The sequence below is a fragment of the Rattus norvegicus genome, chromosome X (assembly GCF_036323735.1).
Source record: "Rattus norvegicus strain BN/NHsdMcwi chromosome X, GRCr8, whole genome shotgun sequence".
Classification (NCBI taxonomy): domain Eukaryota; kingdom Metazoa; phylum Chordata; class Mammalia; order Rodentia; family Muridae; genus Rattus; species Rattus norvegicus.
In genome coordinates this window covers 10,250,086-10,267,189 of record NC_086039.1, presented here as the reverse complement: position 1 = coordinate 10,267,189, position 17,104 = coordinate 10,250,086, and the positions used below count along the sequence as shown (strand labels likewise).

At 38.4% G+C, this 17,104-nt stretch overlaps 1 long non-coding RNA gene across 1 annotated transcript in view; it reads left to right on the top strand.

Moving 5' to 3' along the window:
- Positions 1-11,715, top strand: part of LOC103690789 (uncharacterized) — an 82,227-nt gene extending 70,512 nt beyond the window's left edge. Inside the window, exon 3 of the long non-coding RNA XR_597503.4 lies at positions 11,655-11,715. This is a non-coding gene — a long non-coding RNA (uncharacterized LOC103690789). The remainder of the gene's footprint in view (positions 1-11,654) is intronic.
- The last annotated feature ends 5,389 nt before the right edge of the window (positions 11,716-17,104 follow it).

Genomic DNA, 17,104 nt, shown 5'->3' with positions numbered 1-17,104 from the left:
ATACAGAGGTGGATGCTCACATCCAACCTTTGAACTGAGAATGGTGTCCCCAGTAGAGCAATTAGAGAAAGGACTGAAGGAGCTGAAGGGATTTGCAACCCTATAAGAAAAACAACAATGTCAACCAACTACATGTCCCTGAACTCCCAGGCACTAAACCACAATCCCAAGAATAGACAGGGATGGCATATGTAGCAGAGGATGACCTTGTTAGGCATCAATAGGAGTAGAGGCCCTTGGTCCTGTCAATGCTCTATGCCCCAGTGTAGAGGAATGTCAGTGTGGAGAGGTGGGAGGGAGTAGGTAAGTGGAGAACCTCCCACATAGATGCAGGGGGAGATAGTGGGTTTTTTGGATGGGAAACTGGAAAAGAGGATAACATTTAAAATGTAAACAAAAATATCCAATAAAAGAAAAATATTTGCAAAAATAAAAATTAAAAAAATAAATTAAAAAAAATTTGTGAGAGTTCTTCCTCTACCAGGTTTCATCAGTTTCTCTCTGCTACTATGAGGCTCCCAAGAAAGGACACAGCTCTCTTTCTCTCTCTGTCTCTCTCTGTCTCTCTCTGTCTCTCTCTGTCTCTCTCTCTCTCTCTCTCTGTCACTCTGTCACTCTCTTGTTCTCTCTTACTCTCTCACTTTTCTCTCTCTTGCTCTCACTCTCTCATTCTTATGACCTCTTTTCTTTCTCCCTCTCATTCTCCTACTGTCTCTGTCTCTGTCTCTGTTTCTCTCTCTCTCTCTCTCTCTCTCCTCTCTGTCTCTGTCTCTGTTTCTCTCTCTCTCTCTCTCTCTCTCTCTCTCTCTCTCTCTCTCTCTCTCTCTCTCTGCCTAGAGATACTTTCATTCCTGTCAGGACAGTTACAGTAGTATCATCAAAAGACCACTTTAGGATTTAAATTGAATCTAAGTTTTTGGTCTTTCCCATCGGATTCAAGCACCATAACAGTAAGAATATCAGCAAAAGCCCATCTTAGGAATCAGAAGGAAAATTGCAGTAAATTAGTGTGTACAGAATATGTGTTTATTTGGGGCTTTCTACCTCTCAGCCTTGTAAATCTGCAAAATCCAGCCATCTGTGTCCTCAGAGCTGTGGTAAAATTTTATCTGAGGGAAAGGTTTCAATTGTACCCAGTCTGTGATATTAACTCTGAATAAACAATATACATGAGAAAGGGAGTATAAATTAAGGAATTAACTTTAAAACAACATTTGTAACTGTTGTGGTATTAACAAAAAAGATCATTCTCTTGCGAGTTCTGGCTCTGTCAGGCCAAAAGAACTTGTGCTAATTCATCTCATTGGTTCCACACTGGCTCTCATGGTACCCTGTAACCCGGTTGGTCCACCAGCCATTCCAGGTGGTACCTTGAATTGCTTCTTTGCTTTCACTCACAGTTCCCTCGGCAGGTTGTTACCACACCAGGCATACACATTCCAATTCCATGGCAGGCTTGGTGTGTACCACTACCACACCTTCTTTTGAACTCAATTAAGTCACCACATGAAAGGACACACCACACATTAACCTCTTATCCAATTGATAAGATACATTTTGCCCATCTAGACAGCACAAAATTCTGTATACACCCATACCTTAAAAATATTCATTACCTGTATATATGCACAGAGAAGAATCATAACATCTGCCCTCTTGTTCTCCCAGCTTCTTCTCTCCTGCTTCTCTCTCTCCTTCTAAATTATTGGTTCCCACCTCCCTTCCTTCTCATCCAATGACAGACCTTGCTTTAGCTTGTCTGCCTTCACATGCATAATGACATCAACCTACATGTAACTCTTTTTAGAAAGATAATTCAAGTTTCCTAGAATCATAAAATTCTATGTAATAATTGTGTTGGCTTGGAATGGTGGCATTATCTGTAATCCCAACATATCACAGGTGGAGACAATAAGATTAGGAGTGAGATAAATAATATACAGTCTCAAAATCAAAAGAACACAGTGTATTATTTTCTTTATCAACCGTAGAAAAGTATAATATGCTGGGTAGCTTAAAACAACAGAAATGTATCTTCTCACAGATTAGAAGGTTGGTTTCTGAAATCAAGGTTATGATAGGGTTGATTCTGGCTGGAAGTTCTGTAGAATAATTTGTCCCCTATTCCTATTCTGCTTTTGGAAGTTCCCTGCAATGCCTAACACCCTTTGGTTTCAAAATGCAACTTCAATATCTGCTTTCACATTTTCTTTCTTTTCCTTTCCTTTTTTTTGAGATGTTAGTAAATATTTTCAGTTTTGTGTATTGACTACAAAAATTAATATTGCTTCAAACAAGACGGGATAAATCATGGGGAAATTGCTAACATTTAGAACATGTTAAGGAAAAATTATAATGCTATATTTTGATATAGAATTATATGATATGATATATGATATGTCATATATAACAAACATAACTATTATTAAATATTTATTAACTATATGTTATATATAATCACCTTTGTATATCCTTGACACACTGAAATAACTAAAAACACCAAGGGCTGGAGAGATGGCTCAGTGGTTAAGAACACCTGACTACTCTTCCAGAGTTCCTGAGTTCAATTCCCAGCAACCACATGGTGGCTCACAACCATCTGTAGAGAGACCGGATGCCCTCTTCTGGTGTATCTGAAGACAGCTGCAGTGTACTTATATATAATAAATGAATAAATCTTAAAAAAACAAAACAAAACACCGAAAACACATATTTTGAAGTACATTTGAACAGAATGAAACCATTAAGATTATATTATGGAGCTCTCTGCTCCCAGACCCTGTGAGAGAGAGACCCAACCGCCTTGTCAGGTGGGCACTCCTGAGGCTGCAGAGCAGAAGAGACCACCAACACTGCTCACCCCTGCCCACATCCCTGGCCCAAAAGGAAACTGTATAAGGCCTCTGGGCTCCCGTGGGGGAGGGCCCAGGAGCGGCAGGACCCCTGCCAGAGACACAGCCGGACCCTGAAGGAAACAGACCAGATAAACAGTTCTCTGCACCCAAATCCCGTGGGAGGGAGAGCTAAACATTCAGAGAGGCAGACAAGCCTGGGAAACCAGAAGAGACTGCTCTCTGCACACACATCTCGGACGCCAGAGGAAAAAGCCAAAGACCATCTGGAACCCTGGTGCACTGAAGCTCCCGGAAGGGGCGGCACAGGTCTTCCTGGTTGCTGCCGCTGCAGAGAGCCCGTGGGCAGCACCCCACGAGCGAACTTGAGCCTCGGGACCACAGGTAAGACCAACTTTTCTGCTGCAAGAAAGCTGCCTGGTGAACTCAAGACACAGGCCCACAGGAACAGCTGAAGACCTGTAGAGAGGAAAAACTACACGCCCAAAAGCAGAACACTCTGTTCCCATAACTGGCTGAAAGAAAACAGGAAAACAGGTCTACAGCACTCCTGACACACAGGCTTATAGGACAATCTAGCCACTGTCAGATATAGCAGAACAAAGTAACACTAGAGATAATCTGATGGCGAGAGGCAAGCGCAGGAACCCAAGCAACAGAAACCAAGACTACTTGGCAACATCGGAGCCCAATTCTCCCACCAAAACAAACCTGGAATATCCAAACACACCAGAAAAGCAAGATCTAGTTTCAAAATCATATTTGATCATGATGCTGGAGGACTTCAAGAAAGATGTGAAGAACTCCCTTAGTGAAACACAGGAAAACATTAATAAACAAGTAGAAGCCTACAGAGAGGAATCGCAAAAATCCCTGAAAGAATTCCAGGAAAACACAATCAAACAGTTGAAGGAATTAAAAATGGAAATAGAAACAATCAAGAAAGAACACATGGAAACAACCCTGGATATAGAAAACCAAAAGAAGAGACAAGGAGCTGTAGATACAAGCTTCACCAACAGAATACAAGAGATGGAAGAGAGAATATCAGGAGCAGAAGATTCCATAGAAATCATTAACTCAACTGTCAAAGATAATGTAAAGCGGAAAAAGCTACTGGTCCAAAACATACAGGAAATCCAGGACTCAATGAGAAGATCAAACCTAAGGATAATAGGTATAGAAGAGAGTGAAGACTCCCAGCTCAAAGGACCAGTAAATATCTTCAACAAAATCATAGAAGAAAACTTCCCTAATCTAAAAAAAGAGATACCCATAGGCATACAAGAAGCCTACAGAACTCCAAATAGATTGGACCAGAAAAGAAACACCTCCTGTCACATAATAGTGAAAACACCAAACGCACAAAATAAAGAAAGAATATTAAAAGCAGTAAGGGAAAAAGGTCAAGTAACATATAAAGGCAGACCTATCGGAAGCACACCAGACTTCTCGCCAGAAACTATGAAGGCCAGAAGATCCTGGACTGATGTCATACAGACCCTAAGAGAACACAAATGCCAGGCCAGGATACTGTATCCTGCAAAACTCTCAATTAACATAGATGGAGAAACCAAGATATTCCATGACAAAACCAAATTTACACAATATCTTTCTACAAATCCAGCACTACAAAGGATAATAAATGGTAAAGCCCAACATAAGGAGGCAAGCTATAACCTAGAAGAAGCAAGAAACTAATCGTCTTGGCAACAAAACAAAGAGAATGAAAGCACACAAACATAACCTCACATCCAAATATGAATATAACGGGAAGCAATAATCACTATTCCTTAATATCTCTCAACATCAATGGCTTCAACTCCCCAATAAAAACACATAGATTAACAAACTGGATACGCAACGAGGACCCTGCATTCTGCTGCCTACAGGAAACACACCTCAGAGACAAAGACAGACATTACCTCAGAGTGAAAGGCTGGAAAACAATTTTCCAAGCAAATGGTCAGAAGTAGCAAGCTGGAGTAGCCATTCTAATATCAAATAAAATCAATTTTCAATTAAAAGTCATCAAAAAAGATAAGGAAGGACACTTCATATTCATCAAAGGAAAAATCAACCAAGATGAACTCTCAATCCTAAATATCTATGCCCCAAATACAAGGGCACCTACATACATAAAAGAAACCTTACTAAAGCTCAAAACACACACTGCACCTCTCACAATAATAGTGGGAGATTTCAACACCCCACTCTCATCAATGGACAGATCATGGAAACAGAAATTGAACAGAGATGTAGACAGACTAAGAGAAGTCATGAGCCAAATGGACTTAACGAATATTTATAGAACATTCTATCCTAAAGCAAAAGGATATACCTTCTTCTCAGCTCCTCATGGTACTTTCTCCAAAATTGACCATATAATTGTTCAAAAAACGGGCCTCAACAGGTACAGAAAGCTAGAAATAATCCCATGCGTGCTATCGGACCACCACGGCCTAAAACTGGTCTTCAATAAAAATAAGGGAAGAATGCCCACATATACGTGGAAATTGAACAATGCTCTACTCAATGATAACCTGGTCAAGGAAGAAATAAAGAAAGAAATTAAAAACTTTTTAGAATTTAATGAAAATGAAGGTACAACATACCCAAACTTATGGAACACAATGAAAGCTGTGCTAAGAGGAAAACTCATAGCGCTGAGGGCCTGCAGAACAGGAAAGAGCATATGTCAGCAGCTTGACAGCACACCTAAAAGCTCTAGAACAAAAAGAAGCACATACACCCAGAGGAGTAGAAGGCAGGAAATAATCAAACTCAGAGCTGAAATCAACCAAGTAGAAACAAAAAGGACAATAGAAAGAATCAACAGAAACTAATCGTCTTGGCAACAAAACAAAGAGAATGAAAGCACACAAACATAACCTCACATCCAAATATGAATATAACGGGAAGCAATAATCACTATTCCTTAATATCTCTCAACATCAATGGCTTCAACTCCCCAATAAAAACACATAGATTAACAAACTGGATACGCAACGAGGACCCTGCATTCTGCTGCCTACAGGAAACACACCTCAGAGACAAAGACAGACATTACCTCAGAGTGAAAGGCTGGAAAACAATTTTCCAAGCAAATGGTCAGAAGTAGCAAGCTGGAGTAGCCATTCTAATATCAAATAAAATCAATTTTCAATTAAAAGTCATCAAAAAAGATAAGGAAGGACACTTCATATTCATCAAAGGAAAAATCAACCAAGATGAACTCTCAATCCTAAATATCTATGCCCCAAATACAAGGGCACCTACATACATAAAAGAAACCTTACTAAAGCTCAAAACACACACTGCACCTCTCACAATAATAGTGGGAGATTTCAACACCCCACTCTCATCAATGGACAGATCATGGAAACAGAAATTGAACAGAGATGTAGACAGACTAAGAGAAGTCATGAGCCAAATGGACTTAACGAATATTTATAGAACATTCTATACTAAAGCAAAAGGATATACCTTCTTCTCAGCTCCTCATGGTACTTTCTCCAAAATTGACCATATAATTGTTCAAAAAACGGGCCTCAACAGGTACAGAAAGCTAGAAATAATCCCATGCGTGCTATCGGACCACCACGGCCTAAAACTGGTCTTCAATAAAAATAAGGGAAGAATGCCCACATATACGTGGAAATTGAACAATGCTCTACTCAATGATAACCTGGTCAAGGAAGAAATAAAGAAAGAAATTAAAAACTTTTTAGAATTTAATGAAAATGAAGGTACAACATACCCAAACTTATGGGACACAATGAAAGCTGTGCTAAGAGGAAAACTCATAGCGCTGAGGGCCTGCAGAACAGGAAAGAGCATATGTCAGCAGCTTGACAGCACACCTAAAAGCTCTAGAACAAAAAGAAGCACATACACCCAGAGGAGTAGAAGGCAGGAAATAATCAAACTCAGAGCTGAAATCAACCAAGTAGAAACAAAAAGGACAATAGAAAGAATCAACAGAACCAAAAGTTGGTTCTTTGAGAAAATCAACAAGATAGATAAACCCTTAGCCAGACTAACGAGAGGACACAGAGAGTGCGTCCAAATTAACAAAATCAGAAATGAAAAGGGAGACATAACAACAGATTCAGAGGAAATTCAAAAAATCATCAGATCTTATTATAAAAACCTATATTCAACAAAACTTGAAAATCTTCAGGAAATGGACAATTTCCTAGACAGATACCAGGTATCGAAGTTAAATCAGGAACAGATAAACCAGTTAAACAACCCCATAACTCCTAAGGAAATAGAAGCAGTCATTAAAGGTCTCCCAACCAAAAAGAGCCCAGGTCCAGACGGGTTTGGTGCAGAATTCTACCAAACCTTCATAGAAGACCTCATACCAATATTATCCAAACTATTCCACAAAATTGAAACAGATGGATCACTACCGAATACCTTCTAGGAAGCCACAATTACTCTTATACCTAAACCACACAAAGACACAACAAAGAAAGAGAACTTCAGACCAATTTCCCTTATGAATATCGATGAAAAAATACTCAACAAAATTCTGGCAAACCGAATCCAAGAGCACATCAAAACAATCATCCACCATGACCAAGTAGGCTTCAACCCAGGCATGCAGGGATGGTTTAATATACGGAAAACCATCAACGTGATCCATTATATAAACAAACTGAAAGAACAAAACCACATGATCATTTCATTAGACGCTGAGAAACCATTTGACAAAATTCAACACCCCTTCATGATAAAAGTCCTGGAGAGAATAGGAATTCAAGGCCCATACCTGAACATAGTAAAAGCCATATACAGCAAACCAGTTGCTAACATTGAACTAAATGGAGAGAAACTCGAAGCAATCCCACTAAAATCAGGGACTAGACAAGGCTGCCCACTCTCTCCCTACTTATTCAATATAGTTATTGAAGTTCTAGCCAGAGCAATCAGACAACAAAAGGAGGTCAAGGGGATACAGATCGGAAAAGAAGAAGTCAAAATATCACTGTTTGCAGATGATATGATAGTGTATTTTAGTGATCCCAAAAGTTCCACCAGAGAACTACTAAAGCTGATAAACAACTTCAGCAAAGTGGCTGGGTATAAAATTAACTCAAATAAATCAGTAGCCTTCCTCTACACAAAAGAGAAACAAGCCGAGAAAGAAATTAGGGAAACAACACCCTTCATAATAGACCCAAATAATATAAAGTACCTCGGTGTGACTTTAACCAAGCAAGTAAAAGATCTGTACAATAAGAACTACAAGACACTGAAGAAGGAAATTGAAGAAGACCTCAGAAGATGGAAAGATCTCCCATGCTCATGGATTGGCAGGATTAATATAGTAAAAATGGCCATTTTACCAAAAGCAATCTACAGATTCAATGCAATCCCCATCAAAATACCAATCCAATTCTTCAAAGAGTTAGACAGAACAATTTGCAAATTCATCTGGAATAACAAAAAACCCAGGATAGCTAAAGCTATCCTCAACAATAAAAGGACTTCAGGGGAAATCACTATCCCTGAACTCAAGCAGTATTACAGAGCAATAGTGATAAAAACTGCATGGTATTGGTACAGAGACAGACAGATAGACCAATGGAATAGAATTGAAGACCCAGAAATGAACCCACACACCTATGGTCACTTGATTTTTGACAAAGGAGCCCAAACCATCCAATGGAAAAAAGATAGCATTTTCAGCAAATGGTGCTGGTTCAACTGGAGGTCAACATGTAGAAGAGTGCAGATCGATCCATGCTTATCACCCTGTACAAAGCTTAAGTCCAAGTGGATCAAGGACCTCCACATCAAACCAGACACACTCAAACTAATAGAAGAAAAACTAGGGAAGCATCTGGAACACATGGGCACTGGAAAAAATTTCCTAAACAAAGCACCAATGGCTTACGCTCTAAGATCAATAATCGACAAATGGGATCTCATAAAACTACAAAGCTTCTGTAAGGCAAAGGACACGGTGGTTAGGACAAAACGGCAACCAACAGATTGGGAAAAGATCTTTACCAATCCTACAACAGATAGAGGCCTTATATCCAAAATATACAAAGAACTCAAGAAGTTAGACCGCAGGGAAACAAATAACCCTATTAAAAAATGGGGTTCAGAGCTAAACAAAGAATTCACAGCTGAGGAATGCCGAATGGCTGAGAAACACCTAAAGAAATGTTCAACATCTTTAGTCATAAGGGAAATGCAAATCAAAACAACCCTGAGATTTCACCTCACACCAGTGAGAATGGCTAAGATCAAAAACTCAGGGGACAACAGATGCTGGCGAGGTTGTGGAGGAAGAGGAACACTCCTCCATTGTTGGTGGGATTGCAAACTGGTACAACCATTCTGGAAATCAGTCTGGGGAATCCTCAGAAAATTGGACATTGAACTGCCTGAGGATCCAGCTATACCTCTCTTGGGCATATACCCAAAAGATGCCCCAACATATAAAAAAGACACGTGCTCCACTATGTTCATTGCAGCCTTATTTATAATAGCCAGAAGCTGGAAAGAACCCAGATGCCCTTCAACAGAAGAATGGATACAGAAAATGTGGTACATCTACACAATGGAATATTACTCAGCTATCAAAAACAACGACTTTCTGAAATTCGTAGGCAAATGGTTGGAACTGGAAAACATCATCCTGAGTGAGCTAACCCAATCACAGAAAGACATACATGGTATGCACTCATTGATAAGTGGCTATTAGCCCAAATGCTTGAATTACCCTAGATGCCTAGAGCAAATGAAACTCAAGATGGATGATCAAAATGTGAATGCTTCACTCCTTCTTTAAAAGGGGAACAAGAATACCCTTGGCAGGGAAGAGAGAGGCAAAGATTAAAACAGAGACTGAAGGAACACCCATTCAGAGCCTGCCCCACATGTGGCCCATACATATATAGCCACCCAATTAGACAAGATGGATGAAGCAAAGAAGTGCAGACCGACAGGAGCCGGATGTAGATCGCTCCTAAGAGACACAGCCAGAATACAGCAAATACAGAGGCGAATGCCAGCAGCAAACCACTGAACTGAGAATAGGACCCCCGTTGAAGGAATCAGAGAAAGAACTGGAAGAGCTTGAAGGGGCTCGAGACTCCATATGTACAACAATGCCAAGCAACCAGAGCTTCCAGGGACTAAGCCCCTACCCAAAGACTATACATGGACTGACCCTGGACTCTGACCTCATAGGTAGCAATGCATATCCTAGTAAGAGCACCAGTGGAAGGGGAAGCCCTGGGTCCTGCTAAGACTGAACCCCCAGTGAACTAGACTGGTGGGGGGAGGGCGGCAATGAGGGGAGGGTTGGGAGGGGAACACCCATAAGGAAGGGGAGGTGGGAGGGGGATGTTTGCCCGGATACCGGGAAAGGGAATAACACTTGAAATGTATATAAGAAATACTCAAGTTAATAAAAAAAATATATAAAAAAATAAATGAATAAATCTAAAAAAATAAAAAAAAATCTAAGTATAATTTCAACATTTTTGTAAAAAAAGATTATATTATGCTATAGTTACATTTACAAAACAAAGTCTATCAACTATGAAGAAAGAAGATTTATGGGAACAATTCCATTTTAATATCATGACTTGAATCTGAACTGTAGTATAAGCCTATAGTTGACAAGTGAGTATCTACTTGGTAATGCTGATGAGAAGTGCTTGTTTCCTAAGAGCCTAAGAGTGTTATCTTTATTGGTCAGTGGATTAATATATGTGCTAGTCTGGCTATTGGATGGAATATATTTGAAGGAATAGATCACTGGCAGTATCCATTCCAGGGAAATTCTAATCCTCAGTCTCTTGTGGCAAACCCTGCAAGCCAATATCCTCTTTTAGGGCACCTCGCTTTTATCTTGATGGTTCTGTGTTGCAACAAGTTGATACACAAATAACCATTGATTACAGACTACAAACCATGAGCCCAAACAAGTCTTTTTCTCTAACTCTTAATTTCAGAGATATTTGGTTTTATTGTTTGTTTGTGTGCTTGATTTTTATGTGATGGGGGTTTGGTTCACTTTTGTCTCAGAGGGAGAAAGCTGAATCACATGGCATGCTTCCTGTTTACCTCCACTTTGCCCTCGCTCTGTGCATGTCTGCATCTTTTCCTAAGAGACCCACTTCCAGAAGAATTTCAACATAATTGGATTCTATCTGCACAGAATTTATATAGAAATAAGTTTCCTTCATGAGGTTTAAGTAAACATTAAAGTTTTAGAGGTTGCTGTTCTACCTAGAACAGTAGTTAGGCAAGTCACGCAGACCCACCACTGATGCTCATAGTCACCCAGCAGTACCTTGGCCAAAACATGAGCCTGAAACATTTGATCCAATAATTGTGTTTGCAGCACACAAGGATAAAGACAAATAGCTTTGATTATGCAAGAATTCAGAGGCTCATTTCTGTGACTAGTTATTGTGAAAACTAGTGAAGGAAATAATTTAAGTCAAATAAACATACGTGGAAAGAGAGTGGGGGAGGGAGTAAGGAATGGGCAGAAAACTGGGGAGGGAGGGAAGGAGGGAGAGATGCAAAAATCAATGGAAGGAGAAAAACAGTGAATTCTAAATATATGTAAAAGGACAAAAACAAATATGCCTATGGGCAATGAAGTATAAAATGGAATATAAAATTCATATATCAACAATAGAGAGGTCTACAGGCCTACAGAACACTGTCAGCATGCCCTATCACATAAGCTTTTCACTTTTGTTTCTTCTAAAAGAATTCTACCATTATATGAATCTATCTCTTTCTTTTGCCTGAGGGTAGCATTCAAGAAGTGGCAAAGAATTAAAGTCCCCCAGGAATAGCCTTCAGCAAATGACTGATGGGAATTGGTGAGTAAATACTTCAGATCCCTTTATCCTTGGTGAGATAATTGTAAGGCATGTGTACTAAATCTTTTCTGAAATTTCTTCACAAGATTAAGCTTCAGTCACCCACAGACATAGCCAGCTTAAAGCTTCTTTTATTGTTTGCTTTGTCTTTCTGTGTACTTCCTATGTTTCTTGCCCTTCACGAACAGTTTCCTTAAATCATTGTCTCCTACTCTGCCTCAGAGGGAACTCAAATGAAGACAATATAACTAGCCAAAATTGATTGGGAGGAGAAGAAAGTGAGTAGGAAGTATTATATGTATCTAATTGCTTCATCTGTAATTGCTGGGAGTCCATGGAAATCATTTCAGCTTGCAAATGGAGTCATAGAAGCATAAGCATCATTAAATAGAAATGGTAAACAGAACTGTAATATAATTAATTAAAACTGAGTAAGGGTGAAGTGAGGCAAAGAAAGGAATTGGAAGAAGGAATATGCCCACTTTAACATTGCTCAACTGCTTAAGAGATTGGATTTTAAAGGTATAATTTGAATGTATAGATGAAGAGTTAAAATGGTAAATTAGGACTTTTAGCAACTTTTCCCACCATAATGGTAACGGAAAGGCTGGTGAAAATCACCAGTTTTGTCAGCACTCTGGAAACTAACCAAAGGCTTATGGCAACTCATAAAATAATTTTTTTGGTGTGCATATTACAGAAGCATTGAAGTTCAGTTAATAGATTGCTACCCCATTTTAGCCAAAAAAGGAATCTACCTTTTGGTGGAGACATCCAATGTGACCTCCCTTAAGTGTTAACTCAGATAGACTATGGAACAACAGCCCTCAGAATAGATCTTTAAGCCACACTAAAGACATAGGAGGAATAATTAGTCCTTTAATGGATAATTTGCTTTTTCTCCCCAGAATGTCTGCTCCCTATCAGCTACTCTGAGCCACTATCAGGTTCTTTGGTCTATCTACCTTTCTTATTCCACACCCCAAAAGACATAACTTTACATCTTTCTTATGATCTGACTTTTGTTTAGGATGCTGGCTGGAACATAAGTATATTTCCCCACTGGCACATTTGGCTTCCTTTTTTAAGCTCTTCTTACTGCCACATGACTGCTTGTCCACCATATGGCTGACCTTTATATCAGGTTAACTTGAGCAACATAGCTTTGATTCTTTATTCCCATCTTCTTCCTCTAGGCAGCTATCAAGATTTCCTTGTCCTGGGTTTTCTTTTTTCCTTTCACCTCTGATAAAATTGTCCTTGAGCTTCCTTTTCAGTCCATTTCTTTTTAAAAGATACTGTCTTATTATGTATCTCTGACTGACCTGTAACTTGCTATAAAGACCAGATTGGCCTCAAACTCATAGAGATCTAACTGTCTTTGTGTCTTGAGTGTTTAAATGGAAGATGTGTGCTTTAAGTCTATTTTTAACTTTTCTAATTAATGTGACTAAGAACCCCGAGAGAGGATGTGGAATTCATTTGTAACTCTGAAGCAGGAATCCAAGGCCACACATGTGCCAGACACATTCTACCATAGAGTGCCACCCCAACCCATTATTTAATTGGTTTCTGAGGAATTTATTTATTGCTATTGAGAGATCTTGCTATACAGCCACATACTACATACCTTTTGCCTCCGCTTCCTGAGAGCTTCAATTACAGGTATTTGTCACCATGTCTCAAATTTGAGATCAGCCTGGGATGCATAGCTAGACCATCTTGAACAAATCAAACCAGAACAATGTAAAACCTCAAACTTCAGGCAATAATTGTAATTTGTGCTACTTTCTTGGAATCCCATATTTGCAAGCTGTCTATATTTACCTGATGCAAAGATTACTCAGTGTGAGAAGCCTTTTCCCTGGAGACATGTATCAAAATAAATTACAAACAATTGCTTAAGTTCTTGGCAGTTTGAATCAGTATATATATATATATATATATATATATATATATATATATATATATATATATATGTTGAAATAAATAACAGACCAATCCAAAAAGGTTGAAAGGAAATTTTGAAGAATGAGGTTCCTCAAAAAGCATAATATATTTCTGGAAATTTAGAAGGCATATTACATGCTGGTTATGTACTCAGTAGATTCAACGCCTAGCTCTTCATAAACTAGGTGTGGTGATGCCTGTCTATAATCCCAGAGCTAAGAAGTCTTACCTGGTATAATTCCAGACTGTGGAGAAAAAGGTTAGTTACATGCCTGAAAAGATTTGCATACTCAGGGCTATATATAAGCTCAGGGAAGACCTAGAATGGCATGGCCCTAACTGATCACCTCTGACGCATCTTGAGCCTTTATGGTGGCAGGAAAGTTAGGTTATGGCAAAACAGTAAAACGTTTCTCTAAGCGATAATATGTATTCAAATACACATGCAGAACTTCTCAGCAAAGACTAACACAGATGTATTGGTTCAACACCTTCAGGAAAATATGTTTAATTAAGTAACTAAGCAAGACATCAGTGGTCTCACATGGCATAAATGTAGATGTGGTGGTTAATTTTAGGTGTCAACTAGACTGGACTAAAAACTACTTAGAAAATGTGCTGTGCATTGATTCTGAGAGGTTTATGTTTGTAAATTTTTCTTTTCCAGTGCTGTAGATCAAATTGAGATCTTCAAACTTGCTGAGCAAAGCACTTTATCATGGAGCAACATCCCTAGCACCATTCACAGAAGATAAAGGGTTGAAACTATAGAGTCATTGATGAATGGATAGACAAAACAATCAGTGATATTGATATAATAACCATCAAAACAATTGTTATATACTACTGCTATAACATGGACACTATTGAAAACATATTAAATAAAACTATACAGTAAGATTATAGTGACAAAAACATATTAATAATTATATCAATGCTGAGGAGTGACGTGATAAAGCTGTTCTAACTTTGTGATGATGTTTGAACATACCTGGAAACTTCAGCTATTCACTATAAATGAATAAATTGTATGGGACATAAAGCATAGTCCATTAAAGCTATTATAAAGACATATAAAGGCAGTCCTTAAGACTAAAATGAAAATTCAATGGACAGTAATTTAAAGCTGTTTGAAAATGTACAAAGAAGAGTGAAAATTTAACCAGCAGTATTTTCTTAGCACCATCATGCCTCTTGCCTTGGTTTCCTGAGAGTTGCTGAATATCAGGGAGAATTATTAAGAGTCACTCCATACCTAGATATCTAATAATAAATGTGTAGAACCACAAAGAGAAAAGTGTTAAATAAATCAAAGAGAAAACATAACTTACTTAGGATAGACAGTATATTGTTGAGCTGGGTATGTTGCATGCCTGTGATTCAGGAAGCTAAAGCAGTAGGACTGACATATGTTTGAGGAAGGCCTAAACTACACAGAGATTCCCTGTCTCAAACAAACAAACAAACAAACAAACAATCACATATACATGAATGGACAAGGCAGAGATAGTAAACTTTTGCCTTGTTCTGAGATAAGAACATTATCTCCAAAGACTTGAGAGAAAAAAAATAATGTATTAGAATTCTATGTCAAATTAAACCATTCAAGTTCTGTTATAACCAGGGAAATTTATTATTCATCTAACCTTGCAGAAAGAGTGCTGGGATGTGCATTAGTAATGATTTAGAAGATACATATGGGGGATATAAAACAATAATGCTCAAAGAAATGGGCAAGAATAATAGTGGTTGTAAACCATTCCATAATGTTAAGAGGGAAAGACTAGATTTGTATTGACATCATTGGGATGGGGCACCCAGATTTTGTTTGTTGGAAAAATAGTCCCCATTACCATTTTGGTGTTGATTGTGTAGGTCAGGCTTTTAAAAGCATGCAAGATTAGGTAAGGGCATAAGGGATTGCAGTCCTATGATTCAAATGGTGGATTTATAGGGAAAGGAACAGACACCCAATTTAGGAAGCTTGCTCTGTATATCCTTGAAACTCATAACAGTCTCCAACAGTAAGAGAGCCCTTAGTAGTGTAGCTGTCCCACACCCATTTCAGCCCTATAGAATCATGAGATTAATAAACCAAAATAACCTTTGTTTTGTTATTTAGTTTCTTTTAAAATTTTTATTTTATTTATCTATTCTTTGAGAATTTCATATACGTGTACAATGAATTTAGATAATATCCAAACCTTAATCCCCTCTCTCACCTTCTCGCAGACACCCTGCACTTACGTACAAATGTAATGTGTTTTTAATAACACATTGAGTACAGTTGGTGCTTCTGTATGCAAATAGGTGGAAATCTATCCACTGGAGCATGGACGACCTAGTAGAGGTCACAGTTCTGTAGAAAACTGACTCCATTTCCTAATAGCCATCAATTGTCACAGCTGCTAAATTAAGTGTCGGATTGTGTGAACTCCTCTTTCATTTTTGCTGTAATATTGATGGCTTGATCTTGTGCAGATTTTGCACTGGCTTAATTTGTGTATAGGCAGCCAGAGTTGCTATGAATTCATGAAAGCAATGGTCTTGTCATATCCAGAAGATATTATTTCAAAGCAGTATTTCCTCACCTCTGGGTCTTACAATACTTATGTGGTCTCTTCCACAATAATCCTTAAATCTTGGAAGTAGGGGGTGATATAAATGTCTTATTGTGTCCTGAACACTTCAGCAATTATTCTGTACACTAACTAGTTGTATCTTTGTTAACCTCTATACACTATATTAAGACACATTTTATGTGAGGTGAGAGCTATACTACTTTATGCATACAAAGATAAGTGTTGAGAAGGATGTTTGATGCTGTGCCCGTACAGTAAAACAACAACAGGTTTTCCCCCAAAGGAATATGACCTCCATAGCTATGAATTCTTGACTAGGTTTATTGGACCAGGTGTGTGTGAATAGCTGCTTGTGTCATGAACTTTAAATCCAATCAGAAAGTTTCTGGCTAAGCTCAAGAATTTCAAGCCATTATTTCACCAATATGTATATGTCTTGCTAAACTTGTTCTTACAGTAGTTCTCAGATTATTAATTTAGGGTTTTCAGACAAGATTTCACTATGATGTCAACTTTACTCTTCTTCTACCTTAGCCTCCAGAATGCTACCATTACAAGCATACTTCACCACACTTGGCAACTTTCATTTAATTAAAAAAATGGTTTGCATTATTCAATTATAGAAACAAACCTACTAAAACAATGTGTTTAAAACAGAAGGTCAGACTTGTCCTGATGGCCCAGTCTTTTAATCCTAGTTACGTAGGAAGATAAGGCAAAAGGATTACAATTTCAAGGCCTGCCTAGGCAATTTAATGAGGAAAACTCTATCAAACTAAAAGGTTGACCTGAATGTGAATGTAGCTGAACAGAGGGTTCTTGCTTAACATGCACATGACCCCAATACTGA